The sequence below is a fragment of the Brachycentrus maculatus genome, unplaced genomic scaffold (assembly GCF_059751285.1).
Source record: "Brachycentrus maculatus isolate JH-2025_06_01 unplaced genomic scaffold, ASM5975128v1 h1tg000176l, whole genome shotgun sequence".
In the NCBI taxonomy this organism is placed as follows: Eukaryota; Metazoa; Arthropoda; class Insecta; order Trichoptera; family Brachycentridae; genus Brachycentrus; species Brachycentrus maculatus.
This window is the reverse complement of record NW_028280928.1, coordinates 2,201,924-2,210,337: the sequence shown is the minus strand read 5'-3', so window position 1 is coordinate 2,210,337 and position 8,414 is coordinate 2,201,924.

Below are 8,414 nucleotides of genomic sequence, written 5' to 3'. Positions count from 1 at the left end.
ACAAATTTATTGATTAGGACACATAAATCAAACAATATTGAAAATTTATTTTAAATAAAACCAATTTACCAATGACCACTCAGTTCGAGATTTCAGTTTCTCTTCGCTTACTTAATTTTTCTAAATCGATTTCAATAGTTATAGTTGCACACCTTAACTGGTTTTTGAGATTTTTGAGATTGCCTTAAATTGGCAATGCTGAAGAGCGTGCGAACGGATATTGTTCACTGTTCTTAACAACATGCATGACTTGGCTCATAGATAATACTTTAAAGCATAAATTTTGTTGATGTATCAAAGGGAGTATCACAAATATATCACTGGTTTAAAAATATATTCTTCATACATGACCCCGGGCCGCACGTAAGGGCGTCGCGGGCCGCGGGAAGGCCACCCGTGCTTTAAGTAAAGTAAAAAAATTCAAACATACCATCCAAATAACAAAATTCCATTTTTACCTATACCTTTTTTGCCCTATACACGATAGGATAAAGTTTGGAAGAAGATGTTATAAGGTTACAAATGGGCCAGAATTCAGAAAAACTAAAAGATGAAAAGTTTTTCAGGTTTATTTATGATAATTTAATGCAATTTTTACAAGTCTTACGAGTTAGGTAAAGTAAAATATTTTTCTATAATACAGTGGCACATTTACAGGGTGGCACAAAATTAATCACATTTTCGAAAGATGTTATAATTTTCGCAAATGGCGGCGTACGTCAATCATATTTGAAATTTGTGAACTAGACAGCTGCAGTATACAAACATATTGAAACGGGCACAAATGTGTATCATCACTTGCGGCAGCCATTTGACAGATATCATCTTTACCACTAAATAGAAAAAAATATATAAATTTATAAAAAAATTATTTATAAAATTAAAATTAATAAATATATATTAATAAAGATTTCCATTTATTTCTTTTCAAGTATTTGGACACACTCAAATGTTGTAAATAAAATTTCCATTATTTAAAATCTTTTCATTTTTATTTTATTTAATATAAAAGTTATTTGTAAACAAAATTACATAATTAATTTTGCGCCACCTGAATCTGATTGTTTACTGCAGCTGTCTAGTTCACAAATGTCAAATATGATTGACGTACAACGCCGTTTGCAAAAATTATAATCTTCTGATAGGGTAATTAATTTTGCGCCACCTGTACATAATATGTTACGCTTTCATGTAAAAATAAAAGGATTAAAATGGACAATCTTGACGATTTAAACATAAAAATAAAACACTTTTAAGTTAATTAATGCGAACATGACTAGTTTTTATTTTTACCTTTTGATGGTAATAACACAATTTGGTAATGAATTTAGTCCAGTTGATCTCTTTTGGTATATATTTATATGTAAATTTAGATGTCCCCTTCATAGAGTAGTAGTAAGCACGTTTGGCTACCGTGCTGGAGGTCTTGGGTTCGATTCCCAGGGGGGTCAAAATAAACAAGTGATTTTCGCTCTCATATTATTTAATATCACCCTGGACTGGTTCAAGAAGTGCAGAGTTGATCGCCTTGCTTTTATGCAATTAACAATTGTATGAAAGTAAGAATGGACCCTGTATTAAAATGATTACCATCAAGTTATTACCGCATCTATACGATGCAGTGCCTTGTGCACTACATGGGTACAGAAAGGGACTAGAATAAGTCTAAAGTAGTCAAAATTAAAACATATTTTTATTTAATTTACTACGGTTTTTCAATGTTAACAGTTGGCACATTTGGCTACTATGCTGGAGGTCCCAAGATTCATTCCCAAGTAGATAAAAATGAATATGGTAATAACTTCTTCTTCTTCTTGGTGTAGGCCTTGTGGCCTGTTTTTAAGAGGGATTATTCTCCTGCGATGTCGATTCCCAGCTATCGATCCATCTCTTTGGTGGTTTGCCTGGAAGTCGTCTACTAAGGGGTTGCCCGTACGGTGCGATGTGGGGGAGTCTGGATGGTTTCATTCTCTTCACATACCATTGTCTCCTTCGTTGCCTTCCCCACCTAACGACATCTTCGATCTCGCATTTTTCCCCGATCATGGCGTTTCTTAGTAATAACTGATTTTTTTATTCAAATATTTATTTAATACACTCTGCTTTATGTGCAGAAATTATGAATTTGAGTTCACGCAATTAAAAATTAAGATAACACTGCGTCGAGTCTAAATTCTGGTGGTGTCAAAAGTCTGCCTAATCGGAGGGCATGTATGACTAGATGTTTGGATGTGAAGGAAGCGAAGAGTGTATGTCAGGACAGAAAAGAGTGGCGTTCCATCCTCTCTGCCTACCACGGGGAAACGGGTGATGGTAGTAATGTAGTAGTTATTTGTAATGGTTTTATGGCCCACAACAAATTATTTGTTCATATTTTTGAATAGCGAATATAATTTCTAAAAGTCCTTCTTTGTGATTTTTGAAATGGTAGAGATATGTTTGAAACATACAAAATAATACGGACACTGGGCGACAGAGTCCACTGCAGTCCATACACATAGAACCACTCTTTGATTTTTTAATTTACATTTGCATATCTGCAGCGGTTTAAGCCACATCTCTGTCCATGGGTAGTTCGTATTATAAAGATACTTCCGTGTGATGTCTACAAATTAGTACAGAAAACTTTTGGCAATGCATTATTAATTATTGTCCGCCTCCGTAGTGTAATGGTCAGCACGCTCGGCTACCGTTCTGGAGGTCCCGGGTTCGATTCCCAAGGGGGGTAAAATAAATAAAAGTGATTTTTTCACTGTCATATTTATTCAATATTACCCTGGACTGGTACCTGAAGCGGAGGGCTGATCACCTTTCCTTCGTGTGTTAAACGATCAAGATAACACTGCGTTTATATGACGCAGTCCCCTATGCATCATTGGGGTGCGGATAAGGGTTTATATATTAATTATTATTTTTATTCAAATGTATTAACGGAACTTGACCAAAGATGTCCCTGTAAGGATAGAGTTATCCTTTTGATTAAAATATCAATAGGATTATGTATACACAGTTATTTTTTCAAGTTTTTTTTTCATTTCTGATTTAGAGACTCGATAAAATACATGCGTAATAGTTATATGTACCATATTTATTGGTAAAACACGAATATCTATAATTTCATGAGACAGTTTATTTTTATAACTCGGTTGAATTTAAACACCTTGGACGAGTCAAAAGCATGAGTCACATGTGTGAGCACTATGATTTGTTGGACTGATTAATACCACAAAAAGAAATATTTGAGTATGTGCTACCCTTTTCTGCATTTAAAGATTATTTCTATGTTTGTTCTCGTTTTATCAGGTGCAAAATATCAGCACGTCATTGTTTGACAAACCATGTCACCTCCCCTTCGGGCGGGGTAACTTTTTTACTTTCGAGGATACATTCAATTAGTATTTTTATATACACCCTTTTTTTTAAAACTGATATGCGGATAGGTTAATGTGTTTTTTGTTTTGAATTGGATTGGAATATTCTGTAAATGCTCAGCATTTTCTTTTTAAAAAATCTTCAATTTAAATAACGCAAGTATGATTGATATCATAAAACAGTATTTGAATTCTGTCAGAACAACTATCTAGTATGTGTACTTTGGCTTTGCAGCTTTTAAATTTTGAGCATCGGAAGCGTAGTTTGGGACCACTCTTTTTATCAAACGTAAAAGTATAATCATTAACTTTTAGCATACGGTTTCCAGTCCTCGACAACACAAATTCAGCGTAAATATCTGTAATATAAAATGAGTTAAATTAAAATAATAATAAAAACATGCAATGAAAAAAATAGTACATTCATATGCAATTTTGCCATAAATTATATTCTTAAAAATTTATGGGCTGTGATTTTAGTAAAAAATAATACATATTAACACATTGCTGTGGGGTGGTTTATTTCATCAACCCCGACCCTAATTTTACAGTCTGCCGCCCGACCCTCAGTATACTAATCACAAGTAACCGCTCTCTACCAACAGTATGTAAAAGATGCTTTTAAGTGTTTCCCACAACCAAAGTATTAATTTAATCATCATGCTTATCTCAGCCTTGCATTCTTTCCTTACATCACAATTCAAACATCTATCATACATCATTTTGTCACACATTTATCTAAGAGATCGTATTTTATGTATTAATTTTAAATCAAACACAGATTTTTTGAGTCTACTAAGTTGTATTTTATTACAAAAAACACATAAAAAATTATATTGTGACAATTGTTTCGCCTTGTTAGGGCATTATCAAACGAATGCCAAGTCAATAAATAGATCGTATTTTGACTATATTCAGTTGACTTTCATCCTTCTTTTGCTAACTGCATGCTTCATTTCCTTACATAGAATAGGTTTTTTTTTTTTTAAAGTTCAGAAGCGGGGTTTTTTTTTAATGCTTTGATGACAGAATAAAAAATATTTTTATTTACACATTTTTATTTCTAGAAATTATTTACAAATAAGTGTATACAGCAAATTATGAGAAGAAAATGTTCAAATCACTTCCTGATTATCCTCCAGGATGTGGTTAGCGCTGGTAACCAGGAGGCAATTGTGGTACCTAATTATTTTGTGTGGAATAATGTAAAACAATTCCTGTCTTTATTAAGACACAAGCCCACATTGCAAATAGAACATTTCCAAATTGTTCTATGCACTTCTTTTGTTGTGCTGCAGTGTGCACATCGTAGAGAGCTTACCCGTTCAGGCATATGTGCAGCTTTATCATACCTTAGTTCTTGTGGCACACATTTTTTGTACTTGTTTCCTGGCATTTCCTTACATTTTCTACCACGCTTTAGGTTTTCTGGTGCAGCATCAATTAGGCCGCTCGCAACTGAAAGGCGAAAATTCTTCAATGGCATCTCGTTTGGACAACTTTTTCGAAATAAAAAATATGCAAAAAGGACAAAAAGGTCCCGGAACACACTTCATGTTGAATTTTTTACTAAAAAAATATATACATTCTTATATCTTTTAAATATTCATTACAATACCATATTTTATCATTTTGATGAATTATATATGTAAATATATTTTGCAATTACGTAAACGCAAACATTGTTTCGTCTAATTGATTTTGAAAGTTTAAAAAAATTAATTATCCGTGAAAAAAGGTACCGGAACGCCGTTCCACTGTGTTACATGGAAAACAAGTCCTGTCCAGAAGTAATATTAAAGCTATCTACACTGTGTAGTTGTTGTGCTAACTTCTCTATAGAATCAACCCCATGGTTGCATTTTATTTGAGACCATCTTATATAAGATATCGTTACAAAAAAATTCACAGTAAAATATGTTATTTTAAATTAATGTTTTACTTAACCATTATTTCTTAAAATCTACTATGACACATGTTTCGATGCATTCCGCATCGTTTTCAAACACCGTATGATGCGGAATAATGTGGAATGCATCGAAACATGTGTCACAGTAGATTTTAAGAAATATTGGTATTTATTAAGCAAAACATTAATTAAAAATTGATAGATTTTACTACAAAGTGACTGCCGAATCAGTTAATGAATTTATATATTATTTTAATATTTGAGAGTTTACATTTTATTTTATTTATTATATACATATGATTTAACTATAAAACAATAAAACAGTTGTATAAAACCACTTCTGCGTTTATTTAATGTAGAAACTAGTTTTGAGAAATTAAGATGTTTTCATGAAAAGCTGTAAAAACAAACTTTTTTATTCAAAAGTTTGTATTTTTACCTGCTGATGAGTTCTGAACATCGGTAGTTCTTAAACAAGTTGTGTCTACATTAATAAACAATAGAAGTTGTGTCTAGATTAATAATTCCAACAGTTTAACACAAGTTATCTAATTTTTATACTTAAATCATCATGTTATTCGACAAAGTAAATACCAAATCAATAAATAATATGTACATATGTTCGTATGAAAATCATTCTTCGGCATTTTGCTGCACTGTATACTTAAATATTTACTGTTTTTGTACAAAAAATTGTGTGTAAAATGAGTATACATTTGGGATTTGGATTATTAAACAAAAATGTATAAAACGGTTTGAAAATAGAAATTTCTTGTGTAAAAATTGTTCTGCATATTGGATACAAAATTCTTCGAATGAAATTCTAAATCAACATTATGAGAGACAAAAAAAAATTGTAAAATCTAAAATTTATTTTACCTGTTAAAATTATTTATTTTAAATAACTAGCTAACCATCACACCGCTTCTCCGCAGGGGTAAGCAGAGAGAGTAGAACGCCACACCACTCTGTGTTTGCAAACATTTTTTACCTTTTAACGTTCATGCACGGGTATGCATGAGGAGATCCTCATGCATACCCGCCGATTATTTCGACTCTTTACCTGACTGGTTCCTGACATACCTGATCGTGCCAAGCTTTTCTTGGTCTTCCTCTGCTCCTTTTTTCAACTACATTCGCCTCATAATTTATTTAAAAATAATATATCATATATCTCTTACAATAAAAACTCTTTTAAAAGAAAATACAAAAAGCATGTTCAATAATAAAAACACATTAAAATCATTTTACTTTTATTTATCAACAATTTAAATTTACAAATTGTACATTTTTTTTTATTCCAATAAAATAATTTAAAAGTAAATATGGATTTATAAAGCCCTCATACGGACATATCGCTCACTCCTTTCAAGAACGTCATAAATCAAAAATCGTCAATTTTCAGTTGTGCGTGTTTTTGGAATGCCCAGAAAATGAACTCTATCCCAGCAAAAGAGGCATTTTTTAACTTAATATTTACCCGCTACAGGGCAGAAAATGTTATTTTTGCATTTTGAAGAAAAGGTCTCGTTTAGTAATTTTTTGAAATATATTAAATATTTTTCAAATGGTGAAAAAACCTTCAGGTTTTACCTAAAAAGATCTGGTGCACAGTAAAAAGTTCAATAAATGGCTTGATATTTATTTTTAATACATTGTGTTATATTTTTAAACTTTAAAAACGTTCTCCTGAAAAATCAAGTTTTTTGATTTATGACGTTCTTGAAAGGAGTGAGCGATATATAAATCACATATGTATAGAAATCATAAAACAATGAAATATTTAGCATGCGAATATTTATTATTATTTTTAAATTATTATTATTATATCGTTGTATGTCTTCTCATATTTGGAAATAAAATACTTAAATAACGATTTATTCATAATTATGCAAATTATTGACATGTAAGAAAAATGCTACAAAATTAACCATTTCCGTGCCACCATAATATGCCAGGTATATGTTTCTAAAATCCAACATCTACATTGAATTCAGACAAAATTACAGCAAATAATTTATTAACAAAAAAAATCTAATTTTGTATCCTTTAAAAAAATATTCCTACCATTGTAACCATATGCACATGTTTGTTCATTTTGGTCACCTTCAACATCATATTATACAAAAACATATCTTAAAAGTCAAATTTCTTGTGATGTTTATTTTGCCGTATAGCTGATAGATGTCACTGTAATACAAGCATTTTTTTTTAAATTTAACACTTGTGTATAATACCACTTAATGAGTTTTATTTCATTACACACGACTAGTTTTTAAAACTACAGATGTTTTCCCCTGTAGATAAACACATCTGTAGTTTTCGAAACTAGTCGTGTGATGAAATAAAACTCATTAAGTGGTATTATACAAGTGTTCAATTTTTTTTAAATATTCAACATGTCATTCTAGAAAGTTAATTCCGAATCAATAAATAATATTATACAGATACATGATTTTATATGACTGTCACAATAAATTTAAAAAAATAATGATAAAATTAGTAAAATTTTAAATAAAAATGTAAAAATAATGATTATTTATATGTATAATTTTACTCATGAAATTGTAAAACATGATCTGTAAAATTTTTACAAATTGTAAAAATTTAAGGTACCGTAAAGTGGGTATACTTTGCACCATGGGTGATACTTTGCACCACCTTCTGTAAAGAAATTGTAGAGCTGGTCATCTCTGATACATGTCATTTTCCATTCTACTTTCTGTTGTTTCTGATAGATGGCACTTCAATCTACTTTTTAGTTTACAGAAGTAACAGTCGGTCGCTATTGCTTCAATGCGTTTTTCCTATCCGAACGTAAAGAAAGTTTTCTGTCTGAAAATTGTGTCCGAAAAAATCCAGTGGAATCAGTATACTGAAACTAGTTACAACAAGTGAGTGGTCTCTAAATCGTAGGTACGTAGGCCCTGCTTTTCTCAAATGCTGTGTTTTATAGTTACGTTGTCAAGTTTATGTAAAAATAATATTTTTTTAAGAACTGACTTGTATTGACCACATTTGGGGTAACATTGCACCAGGTGCAAAGTATTCACAAAGGGCCATAGTTAATTAATTTGATGAAAAGTCTTAAAACAGCTAATATAACTTGACATGTTTGCTAAATATCTATAGGT